General features: G+C 35.8%; 1 protein-coding gene across 1 annotated transcript in view; it reads right to left on the bottom strand.

Moving 5' to 3' along the window:
• LOC138181967 (uncharacterized) overlaps positions 1-27,562 on the bottom strand; it is a 99,574-nt gene that overhangs the window by 55,442 nt on the left and 16,570 nt on the right. The window lies entirely within an intron of this gene.

The following is a 27,562-nucleotide window of genomic DNA, read 5'->3' as shown; positions in this document are numbered from 1 at the left end:
GCTGGATTGAAAGGGTATAGAGGGTAGAGCTCTTTTAATATTTTTTATGGAAGTTACTGTTAGGCTATATTTTTCAGTTCGGGGGTACTTTTAGCGGCTGTCTGAGGAGCTAGAAAACGGTGATTGTGCTGGTAGTCAGGGTTTCATGATGGGAAAGGTGGCATGGTACTCTTAAGCGAGGAAAAGGAATTATATACTTATATACTTATGGCTATCTTTTTACGACGATATCTTTTAATATGGGTTCAGCTGAGATTTAAAAGAAAATGATGGAAATTGAAATTTGTACGTAATAATAGGTTTGTAAGGAAAGATGGATTTTTTAAGTGTATTAAATTGTTTTTCTATTCCAATGTTAAAGCGCGAAAAAATTTGTACAGGAAATGGAAGTACATAAAGGTACGAAGTAATATATATAGGAAACGAGCATTCTCTTCTTGGAAACTGTAAAATTTCCTATGAATCGGTTCATTAACAAATATCGCTTCTCTCCATAGTCGGGCACAATAAGGTTGAAATTTGATACACTTGCCAAGTAATTTTCATTCGCGATAATATAATCAAGGCTCCACCCAAAAGCCCAAAATCTTCCTATGCATAGACGTATCTGGCCAAAAAGCGAAAACCAGATTTTATTCGAAGCGACATTTGCTCAACAGTACGACTTTGCATAAATTTCCGTCGTTGTATTCGATTGAAAGAAGTTCTCTCGTAAGGGCAGTTCCAATCCCATAGTTTGGCGCAAAAGTAAGTCATAGAAAGTCTCTTCCCTTCGGTGACCATCGTTGGCGATTCGCTCGTCACGCGAGACGTCACGCGACGCGGACGAAAGTGCCGATAGAAAAGTGAGTCGATTTTATATAGGCGCGTTTAATGACAGAGCTAGCTACAACGATTTTCATGACGTGTTCCATCGACGCGTTTCCTATATTTCTACTCGTCAATTACCCTCTGCCCGCAATAAACTGTTTCCTCGTGGACATGCAACCGGGTATTATGCAGGCCAGGATCGTAAAGAGAAGTTCGCAAGAGTAATACGAACGAATCGTGCGTACTCACGCTGCATACTTCGACTACGATGGTTTTAATAGCATTTTACCGAAGATTGGATATCACAGTGGCAAATTGCTGCAGTTATTTGAAAATACCTCTAGTAATAGCACGATGTAGTCTCGGTAAGATTATAATTATTAGAGAGCGAGTTAATTACAGTAGATATACATACGAGGATGAAGGAAATTATTAAGTATTTATTTATGTACTTTTTAGTTTGAGTAAATTGTATGTATACTGTGGTAATAACAAGCTATAATATATTGGGCGCATACATGATACATTTAAGTTGTATAAATAGATCTGAAATTGTGCATTTATTAATGATATTAGGTATTTTTCTGAACAGTGAATTATTAAATGTTATGTTCTCCAATTAAACATTTATCAAAGTCAACGGAATTGTTACGTAAATAAATAGATAAATAGATATAAAATCCTATTAATAATATCAATTTCTTCCTAATAGCAGATTGTTAAATTAATTCTATATTCTTCAATTAGAAATTTATCGACGTAAATAAAATTACTGCCTGTAAAGTTCATTTCGAAGTAATAACAGAGCAGTAGGAGGTTCGATGTAGATATAATTGAAAAAGTAATTTCGAAATAATTAGTTAAATATGTTATGTCAATCGCTTCGCTTTTTCTCTTCCCTTTACTTCACTGAGTTGAGACTAGCTCTATAACAGGTATTTCCAAGATACATACGATCATCTTTACTGAAACCTTGGTCATATTGTCCTTTCGCATCCACCTCTTAGATATTCGATTCTTTCTCACATTCCTAATACTCAACGCTAAATAATTCTTCATAAACGTTTATACTAAACGTGTTCCCATATCGTAATCTTCAGTAACTTTATCGCCTAATTTTCTACTAATAAATATGCCGCGAATCTCTAAATGGTAGTTTGAAAAAAAATGTGCAGAAGCAGAGAAAGGTTGCATTATGGTAGTTTAAAGTTTGCAAACATTAATTAATAATTTTCTAATATGTAAACTTTGCACTGAGCTTTAAATAATTATTTAAATTTCTAAAACGAATGGCAGAAAAGAGCAGAGAAAGGGAGAAAGAAGAAGCGCATGGTGGTCGTCTAATTGCTTCCTAGTGAATTTTCCACAAAGCTCTGAATAATTGCCGAGAGTCTCCAAAATACAGCAAGAAAGCAGAGGAGACGGAATGAAAAATCGCGCGATGTCCGTCTGAAAAGTCGCAGGCCCGGGTTCCCCCATTTTTTATAGTCATCACGGGGAAACGAGTCGCCGATAAAAAGTCGAGCAGCCCGGATCCGTTTGCCCGGTCGGAAAAGCACCGGTATGCTTAATAATATTCTCGTGACCCGAGGCTGGTTAACGGGGAGCCCTCCGGTTGCTTATCGATCCGTGAACCGAGTCACGCGAACCGTCCAACCGCCCTGAACAGTCTTCCGAGGTAACGTGGACTGAAACTTTCCTTCCTTCCCTTGGAAATTTCAGCCACCCCTGAACCAGATCATGATTTCATGGATCAACTGATCGAAGGAAAGTCGGGATACTATACAGTAAAAGACCATTCATTGGAACTTGATTAAAAATTGTAATTAGCGTCTAATCGAATCAACTACTATCGATCGAGTTCTGAGTGAACTTTTATTGTTTAAAGATTATTATTTGGCAGTTTCTCTTAACGAAAAATCAGTAAAATCCTGTTAATAAAGTTGTACTGTATCAAAAGCGCAAAGCTTTGTTTGTATTTGAAATAATTAATTGTCTTAAAATATGTTTTATAATTTATCAGGTTGACTAAAATTAACAGACTTTTCGAAATGACTGACTTCAGATTTTTCTATGTTACTATTACGTACTAGGAATATAAAAATACTTTTGACAAAATTAGTGTTAAGATAAAACATGATTACAATTATATATTTATAGGATATTTGATCATAGACAGATTATGCTCGAATTTAGCCTTAATACGTTGGCAAACAATAAAATTATAATTAGTTGCTACGTAATCGGCTTCACGAAGTGCACAGAAGTCTTAAGAGTATACATGTTGAATGATTCTCACGTTGCAAGTTGGTTCCTCCCAGGTCGTGAAGTTGGACCAACTGATTTCAACGCCTAGACCGAATAGTTACTTAGAATAGATTGGATAAAGTTCGAAGATTACAGTTGTTAGGATTTAGAGGATTTTAGAGGGAGAATTTATAGAACGGTAGAAAGTTTCTGTCTTTAGTGTTTTCTAATTCGTGGGTCGCATAAAATATCAATGACGAATAAATCGATATAGAGTTGGGAGATTACAGATATTGTTTCGAAGTTTTAAAGGGAATAATACAATATCTTCCTCTTCTTTCATTCGACTGAAAATTGTCAAGAATTTTTACGCGTATTACGATCTGATTCTTCGATACACTACAGCCGTATCTTTGATTCATCGTTTGATTGACTAAGATACTGCCTTGATCGATATCGTATATTGCGTATCAATCTAAAACTAATAATTTTATTTCTATCTTGACATTAAATCGCAATAAATGTTTCAACATAGTACATATATACTTGGAATATTTTTCTAGATCGGTAGAACCTTTCATATTTTTTACGATAATTATCGTATCAAGAACAGCCTGATAAATCCAACCATATTCGTGAGGTACCAGCAATTCTTTGCTTTATCAGACTATCGGTAACTATATCGGCGTGACCATGCGACTCAAGAACGAAAGGATTCAAAAACGAGAAACGGATGAAGACGATTCACGAACGATAGTCTTGGAAATTCACCGACTCTACTTTGCCGTCTCCGATTAGACAGCTTCCCTAAAAAGATTCCGAGGCTACGTACCGCGATGACCGTTTCGTAGTCGTTCCCAACTTTAGATTCTAGACAGGGGTGAAGGGTAGCGGGATTGGAGGAGGTAGGTCACGCGAAGAATGGGCGGAGATTCCAAAAATAGGACCATTACTGATAAGGCCTAACCGAGGCGCTCCCGTAGGTGGGTGCGCGGTAGTAACCGATGGCAGGTGATAAAGCGGGGGAAATAGGGTGAGTTAAGGGTGCTGGTAGGTGATGATGGCGTTGGGCAAAACGGTGAAATCACCTAAGTCGATGCTTTTTCGTGACGACGCAACGAACCGCTTTGCTGGCTTGGTAAGCTACGCTACTCTCGAAACTTGCGGATCACATAGCGAGAAATAAAATAAAAAGTTGAAACCTCCTCGACGCTGGGTTCTGTCTGTATCTCGAGTTTTAATTACGCGTTTAAGAGGATTACGGTAGAGCCATGTAGTAGTATTTATCCGAATCTCTGAACCGTGCAACGGCTAAATTGATCAACTGCGACGGATTTAGATAAATGAAGTTCTAGCGTAATTGGGTAGAAGGGTCGCTCGCAAAGATTCCGAATATCGGTAAAATGATTTCGAACTTTAGAGAGAAGATATTATAATATAGTTAGAGGACACGTGTGGAAGGTAGTTTACAAAGTTCAGATTCGAGAGAGGCTGAGTGAACTTGGGAAACAGTAGCGAGGATGTGAAAAGATAGAAGGTAGAGTCGAAATTTGGCCAGGTAGTGACTAGTGAAATCGATATTGATTTCATGATAGACTTGATTTAACCAATTGACTGTTACATTGAAAGATGTAGTAGAATTTAACTTTAGAAATTCGAATAATAATAGTTTTAATCCATGAAAACTTTAACATTTATAAATATAAAAGGTACCAAAACGCATTACTGGAATATAAGATATATTTAGGTACATATTAAAAATGAATACTTCTAGCGTTAAATATATCTCTAATCCCAGTTGCACGAAGCACTTTACATTCCCAATCCTTTATACATCTACGAAAATATCTTTCACCATCCGATCCCAAACAACTTTGATACCAGTATCTATCACCAATATCAACCTACCAAAGTAACGCCACTAAACATCAACGACGCCGCCTACGCTCGACATCGATCCCCGTTCACCGATATCAGTAGCTGTCGATATTCCGACACGGCGAAAATCCATCGTATAAATAAGTATACAGACTGGTAGGATCGACCTTCGCGGAACTTCCGTCGCTGGAACGATTTAGCGAAAGGGCACCGAGGCAGAGAGCACGGACTACAGCGAGGAAACTCGTTCGAGACTTGGAACGAAACGAGAAGCTTTCGAGCGGGGGTGCGCTGAGGGTGGCGCGACCAAGGGGGCGGTAGGAAAAAGGCACAAGAAAGGCTTGAGTGGCGTTCTACGAGGGAATCGCGTGACTACTCACGGATCAATAGTTTGCTCGTATATGTGTGCACGGGGTTCGGTTTAGGCGCCGCCGTCCGTTACCAAGGGGGCCGCGGAGAACGAAAATCGGTGCTCGCCTCGAACCGCTTCCGGGAACGTCTGTGAACTCATCTATTAAGGTATAGCGAAAACTTATGTTTTCTGTTGTGTAGGAACTTTCGGAGCTTAACTGTAAAACGGCTAATGGATTGTATCGTTTCTTTTAGTTATTAAATTGGTAATTAGATCACTGAGTAGAAAATGTTTCTCCCAAATAAGATTTCAATCGCGCATTATATATTCAACCGAAGCAATTACCATATGATTCGTTATCGATCAGTAACTAGTTTTTGGTTAGTTTAGGTTTGTAAAAAATATCGAGTCTGGAATTCTTGTAAGCTTACTGTGACAATTTTTCTTCAAATAATCGAAATGTAAGTACATGTATATTTAAATACTATTGTATTTACTTAAATAATTATTTAGCATTTACATGCGATTTATTATTGAATTATTAGATTCCTTCTTCTTTAACGTGCTTCCAATTTGCTCCTCAATCGTAGAACAATTTCCAAACCATTAGACTAATGGATCCATCCCGTTTAACAGACCACTCTCAAAACATACACTTAAGATCAACACCGCTCGATTTACGTTCAAATCCATTATCCCGTAAAACTCGCCCTTCCAATACACTTTACCAAAAAACAAAACAACTGATCTTCTCAATCATCGGACAATATTCCCATCTCACCATGTACAAAAATTCCCATCAGGGGGAACAACGCTGCGAGCGGATATTTTCAAGAATTTACTAACGCTAGGCGAGAAGGGTGGTTTTCACTATGATGAGCTGAAACGTGTGCGCGGTGGGGACGTTGTAAAAATGGCAAATTATAAACTATAAATCCAACGGAAAGGTGGCCATTTGTGGCGTAATGCAAGAACTATGCGGCCCGGAAACGAGAACGAAAATCGCGTTCTCCTTGTGATTTCAACGTCTGCCGCGCGTTACACCGCGGAACAACCCTTATTACCGCGCGTACGCGCGACGAGGAGGCTCGAGCGGAAAAGGTCGTGGCTGGAAGAGAGAAGGCGGAACGCGGTAGTAGAGCCTATCCACCAGCCAGTAATGGCAGGTCGTATCGATCGTAACGAAATGTTCCTGGAAACGTGACGAGCTTCGGGCTGCTTTCGCTTCGTCCATTTATCGGTCGCGTAGCGTGCGTACGAGCTTAGAAACCTACGAGCCCACCCCAACTACGAAACTCGCGCGAATCCCGCCAGTTCTCGCGATTTACTTCCTCGCGAGTTTTAGAATGCGCTGTAGGTGGAAGTTAGTCGTGGAGATTTAGAGTTAATCATGGAAATTGCCAAGTTACTCAGCTTCGATGATTTATTTTGAAACCATCGCTAGAAACAACTAATTCTGTTTTTTTCTTTTTATATGGTAGAATTATCATGTATAGATTCAAATAACTAATTTGTCATTTTTCATTGAAATTTTATAGATTTGTGGAAATTTGAATGGAGGATTCAAATAACTAATTTGTAATTTTTCATAGAAATTTTATAGATTTGTGGAAATTTGAATGGAGTTTTGTAGAATATATAGGTGAATGTTCGTTTCGTCTCTTTTATTCATTTGGTATAAGTTTGGTACTTTGGTTACTCGCTACTTTAATTGTAAATCAACGGTTTATTTTCCATTCGCTTCTGTACTATCTTTTCTCGGATGCGCGTCTGGTATGCTTTTATGAAACCGGACATACGATGTACGTATAAATGTTAGATATTATAAAATTACGTGGTCAGAATTATTCATAAGAAGAAAGAAATTGGGAAGCAACTGGTTAGAGACTTGGAGAAGCATAGTGATTTTAGTAATTTATATTGAGAATTAAATATCAATTGCGTAAAAGGATTTTTTGTTATTGTTCTTTGGTTCTGAGATATTGAAACACGTCGTGAAGAACTTTAACTCTTCTATACCTATTAATTCTACGATACTACGAAGATATTATAAATCGCTTTTAAGTGATTTTTTCTAATCCAGCTGCCTGAAGTGAAAGGTCAGATCTTCTTCGATGATTCAGGGTGAGTAAGCAGAAGCGATAAATTCATCAATTTAAATTAAGAATGTAATTCTTCGATTTAAGAACGATTCCCTATAATTTTCTCTATCGATTGTGTAATACCATTACGTTTTTACAAGTCACCCTCGATAACCTAAAACGTCTACCTGACAACAAACTATTCTCTGGTTGAACATTAAGAACTAATTTTACATTTCGTAGCTTAAAATAAAATTGAAATTACGATGCTGATTCCACCCAGTAATCTACATTAGGAAAAAATTAAAGTACTTATTGCTTGTCTGCTTGAACTTCTACTTCGTAAATAATAAAATTCTATTTTCTTCGCGTTGCGAGATATACACATGATACTTCTCACTCGCACGAGCGAAGATATACAAATAAATAAATATAAAACATAGGTAAAATACGAATCGTTGAACGCAAACTCCGAACAAAAATTCCGCAATACAAACCTTGCTTAGGTAAACAAGAATATATCGATAAAGGTATCAATAAAATACAAATTATCAACATCGAACTGGATAATTCTATTACAAATTACTAGAGCAACGCTTCGTTTGCTCGATGCACGATCTTATTCTTCGCCGGTAATCAAAATCCACTTTCAGAAACAAATTACTCGCATTTGGAATCGGCGTTGTCGCACCATAGGACGATTCATCCCCTTAATGAAGTCCATAGGAAACGAGACTTCGCACTTCCTTCATTTGCATTGTCATCCACCACATCCTTGTCCCCGCCCCTTGAATCAATCGATTCCCGTCGCGAGGCGTAAATAAATTACCTCCGAGTGAGTCTGCCGTTTCCCTCCGTCTTTCTCTTCCACCTTTCTTCGTTCATCGTTCTCGTGTACACGCGAGACACGGAGACTCTTGGTACGTGCGCCACGATTCCGGCAGTCCGCGAAATGATTGATGGACTTTTTGGCGTTTTCTCGGTAAAGGCTTGGTATCGATTCAGCCGCTCATCCTTATGTATTTATTCGCCTGCGACGTGCGTGGATACGCATGCAAAACGAACGTATTTCCATAAGCGTATGTATCTGGCGAAACGACGTGTACCTTTGTACGACGACTAGGAAAAACATTCGCTTAATTAAACCCCTTGGTGACGAACGTGTGCGCGATCGTTTCGCGATGAATCGTTCGGACGTTGAATGAAACGTGTAAGAAAATTCTCTGTTTCGCATGAATGAATTTGCGACGAAGAATGAATGTTTTATTGCTGCATTTTATAAATTTATGGTTGAAGAGGAGGATCGATTTGGTAGAAAGCAGTGGAAATATTTAGATAAGGTTAACAAGAGAGACGCGAAAAAAAGAAGACAAACGAAGTAAATTTTATGAGAGAATGGCTTTGAAGGGAATTGAAATTTTTGTTTTGAAATGAGATATGCTATGTTTTATTAAATGGAAAGGATTGTAAATGTTCTAGCAGAATCGTTTAATTGTATTAATTGCGCATATGAACACTTAACTTTTATTTACCGTTTGACATTCCAGTGTTGTATTTACCCTAACTCACTTCAATTTCAACGAAGAGTTAAGGTATCTGCTATTGGAATATAGTAGACTTGCTAAAATACAAAATCGTACTTACTTGTAGATTATTTATTTTTAAATACCTCTAAATAAACGAAGCTGTGTCGATTAAAACCTTCAGACATTTACAAATATCTTTAAACAGAATCTACTTTTTCTTGAAATTCGTCGTTGCGAACGTCGTACTGAAAATAATAAACATAAAAAGAGAAGGAATTAAGACAATATTAATATACGTATTGTACAAGATATACCTATAAGCGATATACAAAAGTACCAACACCATCGCATTAACAACAAACAAAATTCCAACAAAACAAGAAACCACGAACCAAGAAATTTATCAAAGCCAGAGGAAAGGTAAGCGCTTCAAGTACACCGATTGTACATTCATCAAAACGTGATCATTTTTCCAACTCAAAATGGCGTTTCCATTACTCGCAAAACCCGATTGTTCGAACGTTCTGACAAATGGAAGCTAGCTCCGCGTTGTCTATCATTTGTTATCCAAATTAAATCCAACCCGAGCCTGAAACGATAGAAGCAGCCGCGTTGAAAGCGGTTTGTGGAACGCCGAAAGGAGAAGTAGAGGGGCGAATAAACCGGAAGTACGGCCTCATGGTCGCGCAGTTCATTCAGACTCCGCTTTCAGGATCAGGCTAGCCTGTCCGCGAGCGTTCCTCCTCGTTCGACGTTAAACCACGTTGTGTTTCTCTTATTTTTCTTTCTTCCATCGCCGCGTACCGTGTTTCATCGCTCGAACAATAAAGCCGCGATGCCGTAATGCACGCCAGAGGGTGATTAATAATTCCAGGAGCAAGCCGAGGCACGAAATCCGAAACATTTCCGGCAAGCGCGATCGCGGCATCGCATGGAAACGCGCGTGGCTCTCGGAAAACTTTCTGTGTTTGCGTTGGACGACACGCGGTTAAACGGCGGTTTGAAGTCGATTTGACGACCAGAAACTAAGAAAACAGGGCTTTCGTAGACCGAAGTGACCTTTATTCTGAAATTCCTAGAGAATTTTTCGATTTTTCGATTGTTAAACTTTTAAGTTTTTAGATATGTAAGCTTCTAGATATTTGAGTTCTTGGATCTTTACATTCTTAGATTTTTAAATTTTTGGGTTTTGCCACTGTAGATTTTTCGACTTTTAGATATCTAGGTTTTCGAATCTTTAGTATTTTCAGGCTTTTACATCTTCAAATTGTTCAGCTGGAAAAATTCACTTCGCGAATTTTCGCATTTTCGTGCTGTGATTCTCTCCGAGATTTGTATATTTTATTACGGGGTAAATTTCAGCAAAGAAATTTCAAGAGATAAATACGATACTTAAGCACACAGAAAGAAGAATAATTGTACGTTCCGCGTTATTTACACACGGTCGTTCACGCGTGTGCACAAACATTAACGTCTCCAAAGTACCGTGAAACAATCCAGACAATTAAAATTCTTCCTCCGTAAAGAGTCGTACGGCCGAGTCCCTTGAGCCGTTGGCTACTTTAGAACTAGGGTCAAGGATAAACAATAATAATAACAATTAGTTTTAATTGGTTGTGGAGCTATCAGTACGTTTCACGAATGGACATTTCGAGCAGTCAGTCACGCCCCAGACGGACAGAATCGTAAATTTACGGTTGGTGTGCCACGAGACGGAAACAGGGGGAGCATCAGGTGGAAGCGGAATTATGGACCCACCTGCCTTTGTACAAGCGGTCCCCTGCGTTATGTTTCTAGTTTGATTCTAGTTCTCTTGCACAGTATGTTCTCTGGAAAAATTTGCACATGGCTATTTAGCGAGGCATTGTAAACTAGTCGACGTACCGTGAAGCAATATGCTTAAAACTATTCGAGATAGGATGTTAAAACGTACTCCTTTGTTGATAATTTCTTTATGGAACAGAAATTTACATTATGGGCTTTTTTCCGTGAAGATAGTTGCTTTATTTTTTTAAACAATATTTATTAAAGTTGTTATAAAATACTTTACTGCGTTTAGAGAATATTTATGTGATTTTAAATAGGAAAATCAAACAATTTGGGATCTTTAATTGAAATTACTTCTTATTAGCTGTTTACTGAAAGATAATAATTATTCTTCTAGTTACCTTTGACCACGTAACGATTAATTTGTACGTACGTGACTGATGAACGTAATAATAAGAATTTGAAGGAGGTAATGGAAATTGTGTAGCAGTTGATGCGAGTGGAGATTCATATTACGGTGTATTTAGCTATCTTCTTAATTGTCTACGGGAAATACGAACCAAATCGTTCAAACTTAAATAGTTGCTCTTTTAACCTGAAAATAAGGAAAATTAAATTGTGTATGTATTATCAGATATTAAATAATATATGATATATTTATGTAATTAAGAAGAAAATTTATATCTCCAAACACGCAGACAATATATTACAAATAACGCAACATCGAATACTCTCAAGTATTCGCGTAGAAAAAGAAAACTCGACAAATAGTGCCGACCCTAGTTTACCTAAGCAACCCACGCCTCTATCTCGCATCTCATCTGGGCACGAAAAATTTATGCGGGAAATGACGTTCGTGCATCGCGTGTTTGCTCGCACGATTATGCTATACCACCTAATACGACGTATATTAATACCGCAATATAATATACTAAGACCGATGATTATACCAAAAATCCACAAGAAAACTACAACTCTCGAATAATATGGAAATCTCGAAATGAAAAATGTTTGTCGTGATTCTTTCAAGTCTTTATTAAAATTTCTATTAGAACATCCAACAAGTAGAGGATACTTTAAATATAGAAAACGAAGAAAAGGGCAAGAGTACATATTTGGTAGTTGCATATTAAATATTCTTTGCTAGTTGCAGCAACTTGCTTCTGCGAATTCCTTATCGATTGATCCGCGATTCAGGCGACAGATAAGAGCTCTTGAAACCCCTGAAGCTATCGGATCTCAATATCAAAGAAGTGTAATAAATTAGGCGAAGAAACTATGCTAAAAATACCCAACAAAAAGCACGATTCTCAAACGAAATCTCAAATGAAAAATATCTATTGTTACACGGATGGTTCGGTGATACCTGCATTGAAATTTTTGTCAAAATTTCCATTAAAAGAATTGATAAACATAGAGAAAAAAAAAAGAAAAATTCGTGTATTTTGCCTGATGATTGCAGTAACTTGACAGCGCAAGTTTTCCATCGATTGACCCGTGACTCGCTGGACAGATAAGGGTTCTCGGAACCCTTCCGCGCTATCAGATCTCGAACGAAATGCAATAAATTAGAAGGCGAAGAAACGAGCAGCCGTAATTCATCGGTGTTTATCAAAAAAATCGTAAACTAACAAATAGAGCAACCTTGTCGCGAGTCTGTCCACGTGGGAGGAGGTTAAGGACAGTCACGCGGGACACGAAACAGTTAAAAATATCGCTGCCTGAACAAAACGATCGATTCGAGGACGAGGAACGTTGTGGAAGCTCGTAACTTGGCCCACCAGTCGAACGACATTAGACAGCTTTGACAAGTTTGAGGTATAAATTTAAGTCGTTAGAAGAAAAGAAAGAGAAAGGTAAGTCGATTTGTTGGTTGATGAGTGTTCTACTTTGTGGAGCAAATATTTTCGTTAATTTGAGGTGAAAATTTGATAATTGCGATATTTGTATGGAAAAGAATATTGCGAAAAATATGAAGAAAAGAATCATTGGTTATTGTGCAATTTTTAATGTGAATGATCCCTGTTTTCATGAAATAAGTACGAATTTTAAGTTCTCCGAAGATTTGAGAAACTAAGAAGTTTGCACATCAATGGCTCGTTAATACGGATTAATTGACTAAATAAATAAAATTACTTTTTTGTTGTACGATTAAAGCAATTTATATCTCGACATTTTATATAGAATTCGATTAAATCAATATGAAATAAAAAGTATCTTAACTCTCTATGATAGATACGACGTATCTTATACGTATCTATCGTATTATGATGTATTTATCCATGTGACTTATGTACTCATACGCTTTTCCATTTGTAAAAAACAACGTGTTTTGAGTCACTTTTTTAAAAAAAAGACGCATTGTAGCAAGAGCGATCAACGACTGCTATCACAATATCAAATATCCTCAATACTAAAAGCAAAGCTAAAATCCAAAACTCTAAGTCCGAGTGAATATTCAAATATCTCGAAATTATGTAAAAATACGAACTACGTTTACTTTTCTCGATATTTCTCAATACTCAGGAAATTTAAACAAAGGAACATCGGCGAAAGCAAACCGACAAATTAAGATTAAAAATCACAAAGCACCATACAGTCGACTCAAGTTTATCCAGCGTCTCATAAACGTCAGCTATGCTTTCTCAGGTTCTTTAATCCCTTTTTCTCTTCTCCTCTTCGCAAAGCGAAACCGATTCGTTCGCGTTCCTCGTTCATTGTGCGCAGAAGAGCCGCATGAAAGGCAATTCCACAATGGGCGACCGACGATCCCGTTGGATCTTTCAATAAAGCCAGTGTTCCCTGGTCCCCTTGCCTCGCTCGTCGCGTTCACTCACCGGCGAATACGACTTGGAATTAAAAGTGAACGCCGATAGATCGCGAATATAAGAGGCCACGTCACTTCCTATTTCCGGGTACGGGACGATCCAGATCGCGTAACGCCGAAGCTGCATTGCGACTCGTTTAGAATTCGCTCTCATTTTGATTTTTTCATGGAACGCCGCTGCAGCTGAATAGTTTCCTGGGTTACCGCGATAGACCCATGGTCATCACGTTCCTGTTACGACAAGGAAATTATTTAGTAACTGTCGATTTATTTAGAGCGTGTTGGGTTTCATGACAAGGGAATCGGAAAATTTTGATGGAATTTTCTATAGAAATGAGGATGGAGAAAAATTGAATGGCACTTATAGGCGAATGTTAAGAATACATTTGTCGTTATGAGATTATTATTTTTATGGGAATTTTATTTTTTAAAATATTACGAATACTTATACTTAGATCTACAAGTTGTTTCAATAATATGAGACTCACAAAGGTTTGTAATTAGTTTTTCTGTTCCAAATTGTAGGAGATAATTGCATAATTGTTTCGAGATTGTACAAGTCACAGAATGTTTAATAATATAAGAGCAATAAATACATGCCGCAAAATAAGATTTAAAGATGACAAAAGCATATTAACGCTCTGTTATCGTATAAGACGTACTGCAGGAAGCAAATGGAAATCACCATGGCGCCAGTATTAAAAGATGTCTATACTTACTGACGTCATTTCACATACCTGAATACGAATTAAAGGTACATAGATTGGATTATTATTTAGTGGTGCGTCGATCTTTTATCAACTTGATTAATAACAGTCCGTGAAATTGTGAGATTTAAAGTGAAATTTTAAACGTGTCGAAAAATGAAAAATATTCTCGTCCCATTAAATTTGTCTACTATCGAAAAAACTAGAATACGCCATAAAATTATGGACATTGTGCGTAATAAATGTGAAAGTGGCACGATTTTTTGATACAAGATATACCTATTTGTACAATAACTGTCTAAAGCTTTTTAGCGAAATTGTATATTCTATTGTAATATCATAAAGGAGTTTAATTTTAGATCGGTCGAAAATAGAAAAAACCGTGTATGTCGTCCTTATGTGGTTCGTTTACATTTAAGAGCGCCTATGTGACTAAAGTCACCTAGTTCTTGCAGAGGTACGAGAAAAACGATAAACAGCGTTAGAAGAAAAGGACGGTTTCGGTGTGTTGCGAAGGGTAATCGAGTCATCGAAGAGAAGAGTCGTGAGAGTTGATCGAGTTGTCAGTGTTGTAGAGTTGTTATAGTTGCTGGTAAGAGAGAGAGAGAGAGAGATTCTTTGTGACGAGTATCGCATTTAGTTTCAATTAAACAAACGTCGTTTTCTGTCCTATTAATATTTGTATATTTAATTTGCTATTAATAAATTGTAAGTAATGGGGAAAAATTTATATCTTAATTTTTCCGATACTACGCTATCTTCCAACTTTCTTTCATTTCCTACTGAAATCGTACTTGACATATTACAATCTTACTCGAATACGTTACTATTCGCGACGATTTTATGGTCAGAAAATCGAAAAGACATTATTCTCGGTGTAACGACGCGCCATTAAAATCCGACCAAGCAATCTCTGGCAATTTCATGAAAAGATTCAACGCCGTTTTGTGTCCAAACGACGCGACACTTAATTGTGTCCATCATTTGCTCGATGTCAACTTCTCTTACGTCAACGCTGGTTATATCCCTATGTGGCAAAATACACAAAATTACACAGAACAAAGTACGAAAGCTTCAGATGTTCCTGTTTTTTCGAGTAAACGCGTACTAGTCGATACAATAAGATAGACGCGAGGCTAATAAAAGAAATCGTTGGTAGCGTGTTATCTGTGCATTTTAATATTCATGAGTTACGCAAAATTGGTGTCCGTGAAAGGATCGAATCTAAAACGATCGGTTCGTAGCTTTATTTTATTGCACGATCGTATCGATGATAATTACACGGTTAAGGACTTTTATATTAGAAAACAGAGGGAACCGTGGATAGTGTCTTTGTTGATTCTAGATTGTGAAAATCACTTGGATAATAATAACCAACGGTCTGGAATAATTAGCAGGTTTAAATACTAATTCTTTAAGATACTAGATAAGCCACGCGGTTAAATTCGATCTTAATTCGCCCCTCTTTACAGCACAGATTCGTATCAACATCCATACGAGATGATAGATGACGGCAACACACGGAAGCAGGTATGCGCGTCGCGATCAACAATGCCTTTTCTTCTTTTGTCGTGTTTTTATGGATGAACGTTATCTGTTCTTGTGGTCTAAGGGTGGTTCCGAGATTTAAAAGTGGTCTTCTGATATTTATTTCTCGTATAAAGAGAGGAGATGGGTCGAAAATGGATCTTGAATTGAAAATAGTTGAATGATAAATGAGTTGAATGTGGTATAGCAAATTATTACGCTTCCTCTTTGTCAAACGCATATCTAAGCTCTTACTACAAGATTCTTACAATTGGACAATCAGAACAGTACATTTAAAAGAATTAAATTTTTTGCGTACATTTCAGTAATTCTAGTAATCTTATTTAATCAGTTTGTGTATATATATTCAACTTAAACATCTTGTTCCTGGAGCTTCGATCTTGGTAGTCTAATAATTGATAGACAGCCAAGAAAATGGTCATAAATTATTCTTCAGAAAATTTGTCAACGAAAAACCTCTTTTAACAACTTCTATTTCTTCAACTAGTTCTAATTCCACTTATTTAATCTTCCTATCAATATTTCTTAAATGATCAAGGAGATGAGGAAAACTTGAATTTTAAACTTGTTCTTCTACAAAAACAGAAAACGATTATAATAAATTAATACAAGAATTGGACCGTTGCTATGATAAATTCAAAAGCAATGCCAGAATTAATTATATGTCCTGAGACTTAATAGTTAGCCTTCCGACTTTTATTTCTTCCGTAAAAGATAACCGGTGACTCGGGAATAGATTTCAAATTCAAAACACGAGCTACACGCAACGTATCATTACATTCCTCTTTCTGGCGAGACGCGTGTCCAAGTACTCGTACTAAAAGAAATAGAAACGTGAACAATTCCCCCTTACACCGACTTTCCTAAAAACCAAACAACCAACCAGAAGACAGAAGTCGAATCGTAAACGTCGGTAGGTGACGGGTACGTTGCGGAAGCGGCACCGTGAAGAAGAGGGGAAAGAAAAATCGCATCTCTTGGGAAGGGTAAAGCGTAGAGAGAGGTAGCGTGACCGGTGGTGGCGCATCGCGACGGAGTATATTTCTTCGGGGATCGATCGATAGATCACGGCCGTGCATACGCTGGCCGCGTAATTTCGTGAATGCACGCACGTAGCCGAGCCGACGCACCGAGAAACGCAGGTGGTGGCGTGCAACGATAGGCGCACGGTCTGCCCGAACACCGGCGTGATCTATAATAGCGGCGGGTGGTGGTCTTGTGTACACGCGGGGCTGGCATGGCAACGGGGTCGATAAATAGCCCGGCACGGCACCGACTTCCGATTTCATCGTCGATGCTGCCGTGCCACGCCGGTATCGTGGCCTGTACCGGCATTCCCCGCGGTCCCAGCAATTCGCCTCTAAATCTTCGTTCAGATTAGTCGAATTACTTGAATTCAAACGGCTTGAGTTTATGTTTATACGAGTCGAATTATTTAACTCGAGGACGTTGACTGGAAGTAATCTGGGTTTAGGTGAACGACTGGAAGTAAATAGGTACGAAGTTTCCAGTGGCGGATACTTAGAACGACGATGAGGGCATGGATGATACATGCAAGCATGAAAGTTGACGTAACAATTTGTTAAGTTATAATATCGCTGTTACTTTGAAGGCAACCAATGGTTGGAAAAATCTCGGTTTTACTTAAACGTTCGAGCGATATTTCGAGTAGGACAACCGGTTCACATTTATTCGAACGTAAGCAAGATTGAGTCGTAGTTCACGCTAATGTTTCTAACGATCTTTGTTAGTATTTTGTAGGTTGTTACATTTCTCTGTACTTGATAACTACGGTGGTAGTACGAAGTGATAAAAACAGGACAAAGACATTTTTACGGTGTCCGACTTTCCAATCATGTTGAGGGTGCGTATGCAAATTCGTTGGTTAAAGCTTCGTAAATAAAGCTGTCTGATACGAAGGCGAATTACGAAAGTGGTTAGAGTTCTAAGGTGTAATTAAGACGTAATGTTTAGCTGTACGGAGGGAACATACCTTTGAGAAGGTAATATTATATATTGTGTATTACTATATTAGTAACTTTTGCAAAATTGATACTGCATTTATTAACGAGTTGAAATTACATTTTAGAAATCGATTCTTTTATATTCACGGAAGTCGTAGTGAAAATCAATCGCACAAAATTTTATAACGCGCGATAAAGTCGACTAAAGATGCTTCATCGATGTATGCTTAAAAAGAATCTTTAAATTCTCAAGTTAACAACATTCCGTATTTACACAAGTATCGATTATTAAATTGCAAAGTGATGTAACTTGTAATTAGGAATTATGCAACCGGTAGTAAACATTTCCAAGCTAGGAATTTAAAAAATCTGTCACTTTCACATGCAAGAATTGCAGTAAAAAGAATACAAATATTACCTAACTATACTAATGAAAAATGATTTCCTCGACTATAAATTCGCCAAATCTGTTTCAATCCATTTATCAGTGCGATCTACGCAATTGTAATAACTAACAAAATCATCGTTTCACTTTCTGTCGTGCTTTTCACCATTAAAAAACTAAATTTCACCTTGTTTCGCTTAACAGACTCTCTCTACTTAAATATCATTATCTGCAAATTATTTTAACAATCTAATCATTATTTGTATTAAAATATATCAAGGAAATTGTACTTCCTTGTGCTTAGTTAATTATATTATAATTAACTCTGTGTTCAAAAGGAAGGAGGAAAGGGAAATCCCTCGGTAACGTGTTAAGATCACGAAAAAGTCGCAGCTGCCGCCTCTTTATCCTCGCAACACTTAACAGAGAGTAGCATGACATTTAACTCAGAGTAACAAAGCCGAGGAACAAAAAAGTAACGTTAATTTCACCGGATAGCCGGTAGCCCCCGCATTTGCAACCTGTCGCGATAGAAGCTCCTTATCTGAGGCAGGTGCGCGTCTCTGAGAAAATGTAGACGCCAGTATAATAACTTCAACACAGCACGTTCCAATGTGTGCGGACCGTTTCCTTTTCGCTGCATTAGCTGGACGAATCGCTTTTACAATTATTATTCTTTACGCAACGCGACTCGAGAAAGCGAAAAAGCAAATGTTACATAACTAATTTGATGAAAAAGTTATTACCTTAATGATAAATTTTTCAAACTCATCCACTTACCAGTCCGATCTTTACAATTGTAATGAAGTAACAAACTTATCATTTCAGTTTCTATCACATTCTTTAGCATTGTAAACGTAAATTTCATACTTTCTCCTTTCACAAATATATTATTTCAATATTTTGACGTTGATTTAATGTTTCTTCATTTTAACCGAGACACTATCAGAATTTCTATTTTTATTTTTTCGTATAATGCTTTCTAGGACCATGTCATTTCCATCCAAATCCAACGTATTGGTTAAACTTTTGTATAATTATTCCCGTGTTATTCAAATTATTCGTTATTTGTGTAAGAATAATCATACTTTTGGAAAGATAGTACGTATATTCGGATTAATGTGTTTGATTATAGTATGCATTACTATCCCTAAGAAAATATTTATAAATCTTGTTCATGGACTTGTTTAGAAGCAGAGAGAGTAATTATGTGATTAATTCATCGAATGTGAGTCATCGCTACAGTTTATATAATGATAATGAACAAGGCAAACCCTTAGTCGATTAATGTAATACTATTCCTGTTCGATCAATGTAATACGATTTGCATGACTAATAATCGTTATAGTAATTAGATGAAATTTTTAATTAATTTGTAAAATAATTGGAAGATGTTCCTTTAGTTATGGTATATTCCACTGTTATTATTATATCATAGATATTTAGAAGGAAAAACGTTAAGCTTCGTAACATTAGATTCTAAGAAAAACTGGATCTCTATCTTTTACAAGAAATATAAAATGTTCGTTACAGTCTTGCCTGTCTTCCTTTAGAATATATTATCTCCAAAGTTACAACGCTTCTGAATATAACTATGATGTACTATGGTATTTATTTCTTTTTCTCGAATTCTTCCTTCACGTCTACCTTATAATATTTTAAAAAATAAAAGAAGGAGGAAAGGTAGAAGACATTAATCAAATATATTGTAATCTCTTTATTTATTTTATTTTATTTCATTTACATTTTATATGTTTCATTGTATTACTAATATTCCATATTGCATGCATACGTATCTTTGCATCGTACCTGAAAATTTTGAGATTATTTTATCCATTGGTCATCCACTCCTACAAAATATAATTTTCCATAATTTTACTTTCATTCGTATTTATTACACATCTAAATAACGGTAGTGAGTTGTTTATGTACAGATTCCAACTTAATAATTTGCAATTCAGAAGTTGCAGGTACTTAGTTCTTTTTAAATAAATCTACATTAAAAATTGCTTTTAAACAAAATTGATTAATATATAAATTACAATTTTGTAAAAGTAATCGAGACTATTATTTCTTGAAAGGTTTTTCTAAATTTGCTTGTTATACTAAAAGCATTTTAGACAAACGATTCTTCTTATATATAAAGAAAAAAGAAATTACGATTAATGTATAAAAATGTAAATTGCAGCACTGAACGATAGCGACATTAAATCTCGTAACTATTTCCAATAATTCTATAAATCTAATCCAATAACGCGTTAATGATAAATATCATTATTTTCCTCGCAATATATTTTTCTGAATTCTTTTATCAATTCAGTGCTTCAAACGAGTTAATTTCATTTCTAAATAGCTCTTGCGTTTGAGAAAGTTTATGAGAAGAGCAAAGTAATTTATCGATCATTGACGTTGTGAAAGGATCGTAAACTTCCTTCCTTCATTAACGCTTCCATATATGATATTTTTATCAATTTAACCGATATCTCTTTTAAACTGATCCTACGTAACATTAATCGTTTTGCTGCTTATCGACATTTAAAGAAAACACTGATAAAACTTGCTTTAGTATTAGTACTAATTTGGCCACAGACTAAGTACGATTATCGCCTAACAATTTTCTATTTCCGTTTCATGTAAATATTGACATTTTTCTACTGTGGAAATCGATAATAAATAAAAAAATAAAATAATTTTCTGCAACAACGAAGAAAAGTTGTGCCATTTAATTCACCGTCAGAGAAATATATCTCTATACGATTAAAAAAACCATATTGTTAAGATTATTATGAAATTCTCAATCCAAAAATGTTAATTAATCGCCTTTGCTCTTTAGCTTAATTTCTAGTTTTTAATGTTTTACTTTTTATTCTCTCCAGCCATTCTTTATCATTTTCATTTTTAACTTCTATTATCTCAATTGTATATTTTTGTTCCCATTGTTCCTTCTTAAACGCGTCTCTCCCTTTGACCAAAGATACAAAATACGTTACTCGATCTACGAATGTAAATGCAAAACGGTTTTTGTTCAAAAGTAAACGGAGCAAATCGTCGTTGAGATGGTTTCGTGCGTCGCATTCGCAACACTACGAAGATGTAGTTAATCTTCGATCGACAACAGAAACGACACGCTCGACGGTGCAACCGTAGATGCATCGAGCGAAGTGAATCTTCTCCAATGCATCTACTTTCACCGATTAAAATGAACAACACGCTCGAACGATTCTCCAGGCAACCATCCTCTTCGATATTCCTCCTAGAATCGATATTCGATCAAGTGGCCACCTAGCTACCTGTCTTTTCGTGTCGCAAGATCTTTACTCTCGTGATTGACACGATTGTTAAGATCATTAGGAGTCAGTATAATAGAGCTGCATGTTCGATATTTTAAAATGCTTCGTTGCAAAAGGATTTTCGTCACCTTTTGCTCGTCTTCTTTAGTGTTTGCTAATGGATTTGGAATTTGATTGAATCGAGATGGTAGAGCTTTGTAAAAGTTTGAAAATGAAAATAAAGGATGTTATAAATTATTATACATTTGTAATGCTATTCAGAATTGATAGACAATCTTATTAAAAGGAACCATTAACTTTACGCTACTACACTAAGAATATTTAAGAATATATCTAAGACATTAATATACTAAAAAATCGAAGAATTCAACAGTCGTTCACCATCAAAATCCGTTAATTGGGGCTCCTCGTTATAGATCATTTTACGGATTTCTATATCCACGAAATTAAAAGTTAATAAAGACGAATGAATCTCTATTTAGTTGATCTCGGTTCTCGCAATATGATGTAAACGGTTGGATCCTGACAACGTGAAGTTAACCCTGCTGCAATCTTCGAACATTTGTATTTCGATCTTGCTTTCATCTTAGCAAACAAGAAGAATTTGACTATCGAAAATTATCAATACAAAGTAGCAAAGTTAAGTAGAGAACTGATCGTATCGAAACCAAATAATCCAAATAACAATATAATTCGTCTTTTCCGTTTAACGAGTTAAGTTGTCCTTTCTCTAAAAAAGAAGAAATATTTGCCAAAGATGCGAACGATTTCGAAAATAATTAGAAATTACTATCAGTATGATCGATCGTCCACGGTGAATCGGTATCCAGCAAGTGATGGCATTGCAAGATCCACGATTATACACTGCACATCTGTGAATTCTTCCAGTGCCAAGACCCGCCAGAACCTTTCCGCTGTCCTTGATCTTCGTTTCCTCCTCCGCTTTTCCTCCGTCCATGCTTGTGCAACATATTTCCCTTTCTCTTTCTTCTTATTTTACGCTCGTAGCACGTGCTTGTCGATGTCGTGAACCGTTTCTCGAGTAAATCGTTCGATCTTGAACAGAACCGTTCCTACGTCGTTATCGTATTAGAACCGTTAAGTAATTTATAATGAGACAAAAAGTACATTAATTTACGTCGTTAGCTCTGCGCTCACTTTCCTCGATATCAATCTTTCTGCAGTCGGATTAAGGTAGTTAAAAATTGTGAAAATATTTTTTCTATTGTCTTATTAGAGAAATACTCTGGATATTAGCGTAGACTGATTACTGTATCTTGCGAAGTAATTACAAAGTAATTCTGTCGGGTAGAGATGGATGATAATACTCTTTAGTATGGTGTCAGAATGATAAATTACGTTGAATTGTTAGATTCTGTGTGTATCAACATCGTAGGATTGTTTCATTTTTTCTAATAATTTAGTAGTTATTCTACGAAGTAGAAATAAGAAGAAACGTATGATTATAGTCTTTCGTTCCATAAAATTGAAAAAATGAATTACGTTGAAATACTGGAGATCCTATACAGATTAATATAATATAAGATACACGCCCATTTTGTACAATTCTAAAGCGGTGATATAATTTTACAAAATGAAGATGAATCAAAATATGATATTTTTCATTTCTTTTGTGCTGCAAGATCGACATGATAAATCGTATTAAATTGTAAAAATCCTTCGTGGTATATACTTTCTATAATAATTTGGCAATAATTCTATAGAAGATAATACAAATATACTTGAAGACAATACCCGTACGAATCACGAATTTGTTATGATTTACACAAGATAGAAGTTTCAAAAATATTCAACAAATTTTCTATAAAAAATCTTCAACCAAAATAGAATTTCCAATACACAAACTTATATAACCATCATTCCTTCGTTCGTAAAAAAAATTCCAATGGAAGAAACGAAAAAACCATCCAATTTCACACCGCTAACGCTGATCCATCAAAATTCGAGCAGGTAAACGAAAGTAGATCGTTTCGAACCGCGACGGCAACAGTGTCGAGATTTTACGAAACGAATTCGATAGAAAGCATTTTTTTGCTACGTGGGCGACGAGATTTCACAAGGGATTTGCGAAACGCGTTGACCTGCAGCAACGGTCGGTGAATGATTTACTAGCCGAGGATCAAATCGATTGCGAATTGAAAGTCCAATGAGCTGATTCTGTTAGGATTTCGCGAGACCGATCTTTATCGAATTGGCAGAAATGGTAATCTTCAGTTGTACGCCAAACAGTGAGTCAAATCGTATTACGCATACGTTGAATCGCTGGTCGAAAAATAAGTATAACTCTATTTCGTCGTGAAAAATATTTAAAGATCAATGCAACGCGTATTTAGCGCGGAATGAGTTAAAAATAATATTCCCTCTTCCTATCAAAATTATTATCGTGTTTGTTCCACATGTGAAATTTGCGAAAAGATATTTGATATGAGTAATTATGGAAAGAACGATTGATTTATGTGATTATTAAAAAAATTTCTAACATAGAAAATATGGAAGGAATTTGTTTTATCAGATAATTTTGTTTGTAACTAATTTTATAATTTGTGAACTGAAATTCGAATTAATTAGGATAATTTGATTAATTTTCCATTGATTCGGTCAAGGAGAATTCTTCTGAGAAATCTTTCAATGCGGTATAATTTCTTTTAACAATTAACCAAGGCTTCTTGGTGATTATAAAGTCGTAACTAATTAAATGAACATTTCGATAAGAAAATATATATAAAAATGAATTTAATAAGCGTTTCATTCTGAATACAACTAGCATCCATATCGAAACACAATTATGAAAACAAGCAAAGGAAGTAAAAAATTAGAACTTTGGCGATCTTATCATGATCATACTCCGTGATAAATTTACTCCATTTCGAACACACAAGGATCGCGTTAAAATTACATACATTTAATAATTATTTCTAAGTAAATACTAACTGAAACGTAAGACCTGTTAGGGCTGTATTAAGGTAATCTGTAAAAAATGCAAACAACAGCCGCGTAAAGTCAGTATAGCCATTTGAACGTATTAAATTACTATAAGCTTAACACTCAAGTGGTATTATTTGTTCATTGATGACGATAGCAATTCATCCGTATTAGAATCAGGTTACATAATATGTAACTTAATATGTATATTGAATTTTACGTTGGAAAGAAAAATTAAATGAAATAAAAATATTTGTTTTAAATTTGGAACATAAAAAGATAAAGTTATGTCACAATTAAACTGACTCGTTATGTTCAATCTGCTGCTACGATTCAAAGATATCAATTAGTCAAAGACATATATTTTTATTTGCAAACATAAGTCAGCAAAGCTAAATAATAATGTAACATTAGATGGTATATGAAATTCTAAATGCAAAGATATTCTCATGGAAATTCCCTATAAAATAAAATTGTATCAATTACCATATTACAATAAGTGGACACTAGGATCAAATTCAAATTATACAGAATTAAATATCGATCCAATATTAAATCGATTCAGATCGCATTTCAATGATATTCTCTTGAAAGCCATTCATACCCTAAAAAAAAATTTTCCAATTACCACTACTGCAATAAATCGATAGAATCAAATTCAAATTATGCAAAACTAAATAATAATCCGATGTTAAATCAACGCAGATGGAACTTCCACGTTATACTCATGAAAATCATGAATTAATCATAAAACAGAATCTTACCAATTACCCTATCGCTATAGATTAATAAAATCGAAGTTGAATTATACAAAATCATCTAATAATTCTGTATTACAATATACAAATCATTAATTTTCTATCAAATAAAATTTTACCAAATAACGTACTGCTACAAATCGATAGAATCGTACTGAAATTATGCAAAGCCAAATAACAATCCAATATTCGATTCAACAACATCGACATTTAGATAAAATTATACAAAATAATAAAATAAAATTTTATCGATATTAATACAATGAAAATCTGAAATTCAACGATATTCTCGCGAAAACCATTTACTTTCCGTAAAGTAAAATTCTAATAATTACTCCACCGCTATATAAATTAGTGGAATCGAGTTAGAATTACGCAAAACTAATTTCGGTCGGATCGAATAGAGAATAGCCGGCGAACAAGCGGCGGGTGAGGTTTGTATCATGATCGAGCCACAATCGACGCAATTATCACGGCTGCGCAAAAAGCTGGCCGCAATGGCGAGGTCGTTTATAGTGCATGACGAACGACAATAACGATTCCGTGATAGAGTCACCAGAAGTTTTCCGGCCGCAGCTGTAAAACTCTTTCGTTTCCTGTTCGACATCGAATCGAACCGTCGCGCCACTCTTTTTCCTTTCTTTACTCCACCCTGCATTTTCTTTTCTTCCCTGTCCCTTTCTTTTTTTCTCGTTGACTCGTCGAAATGATTTCGTCACGATTCCCAACCGCGATAAACCGAAACGAAATGGTTCACGTTGCGATATCGATGGCGTGCAAGCGTTGCGAGGATTATAGCCGTGAATCGACGAAAAACACAATGAGCGAAGAAAATGCATCGTCTCGCCTTGCCAACTTGGAAAACTTATCGCGCTTAATAGACAGACGTAAAAGAAGTTTTCTAAGAAGCGTAAAACGAGATATCTCCAAAGTAGAATATATTGCAGCGATTTGTTTACGTGAAGTTTTAGATTATTGATTCAGATCGATTAATTAAAAATAGGGAAGGTGGTTTCATACTTCGTTAATTAACTTGAAATTTTTCATATTATCTGCTATTAAATAAATTCACCGGATGTATAGTAGTTTTAATGTGATTTATTTCAAAGATGAAACGGATATATTGATGATTCTTTTTATGTGTATTAAAAACGATTCAAAAATACCAATTAAGTTTATAAAAAAAAACGATAGAATACTGAAGCAGGATAAAAATGTTTAATATAGAATTAATATAATTTTATTTCCCAGAAATTTTTAGAATTACTTTAAAATTTGTTTATAATACTAGTAGAATACGAGAAAAATAAATTATGTTTGCTTTTTGCTTGAAGGAACAATTTCAAATGTCTTCGAACCACGTGTTATGCATTCCATGCATTCTTAACCACCCCTCTATCTCCATCGTTCTTTTCATGTGCGATTCCATCAATTCGCAAATTCCATGAAATCATCTACATAACGATATTTCAATTAATAAAGTATTAGAAATTTGTTACTTTGGATACAATTAGTATATCAGAAATAAAATTAAATTGAAAAACATGAACAAAGTAATAAAAAGAAAGAAAAAAATCATGAAACGAAAAGTTCGAAATAATACGCGCAATATCAAAATTTAAACGATCAGTCAGCCAAAAATAAAATATCACTTTACATTAAAATCTATTTCAGTATTAACTTGATTGCACCTGAAAACAGTTTTCAGATCAAACCTTCTCATAAAAATTTCTTGGCTTTCGACACAAAGAGAAGTACTTCACAAAATAATAAATTTTTCAATCATCGATATTAACACCACAAAAAAACAAAAAAAAATGAACTAAAGTAAACCCAAATAAACACCAAATACAATAAATATCATTACCGATATCATAAACCAAAAATCCAAAAAATGAAAAAAGGCTCGAGCTGTTTCCACAAAATTCAATATATCCAATTTCTATGCAATTTTTCGTCGCGTGTATTCCGTAAACGATACTCAATTTTCATTGCATATAAAAAAATAACTATACGATTCTAACGAAATATAATTTTTCGGCGAGGAAGCGACGTGTTCAACGTGTACCTGTCCAAGGTAAAACGATCGCGTGAACGAAATGAAGAACGACGCACGGGCCGAACGCGGCACACGAACTGAACACGAAAAACCGACTGGACCCCCTCGTGAAACTTCGGTACCGGTCGCCTGGTGTCGTTTCAGCGTATGCAGCGTTCCATTCGGTTCCGCTCGGTTCCGTTCAGTTCCACGGAAACCACGATACTGATGGGCATCGAGCTTCTCCTGCGCGCTTCCCTCTTTTTCGCCCCCATTAATATCCTCTCTCTTTACCTACGTTTCTCCCCTCGATTCGACCACGTCTTCTTTGACCTTGTTTTTTCCCTTGTTTCTTTTTCTTCCGTATTAAATTTTTTTTTTATTTTTTTCTGTTACAACAAAATTTCTTTTTAAATTCTTGCGTACGTAACTGTTATTTAG

The sequence above is a fragment of the Bombus flavifrons genome, chromosome 7 (genome assembly GCF_040668555.2).
Source record: "Bombus flavifrons isolate JBK064 chromosome 7, iyBomFlav1_principal, whole genome shotgun sequence".
Classification (NCBI taxonomy): Eukaryota; Metazoa; Arthropoda; class Insecta; order Hymenoptera; family Apidae; genus Bombus; species Bombus flavifrons.
Note: the sequence above shows the minus strand (reverse complement) of the source record. Positions and strands in the feature narration are given on the sequence as shown.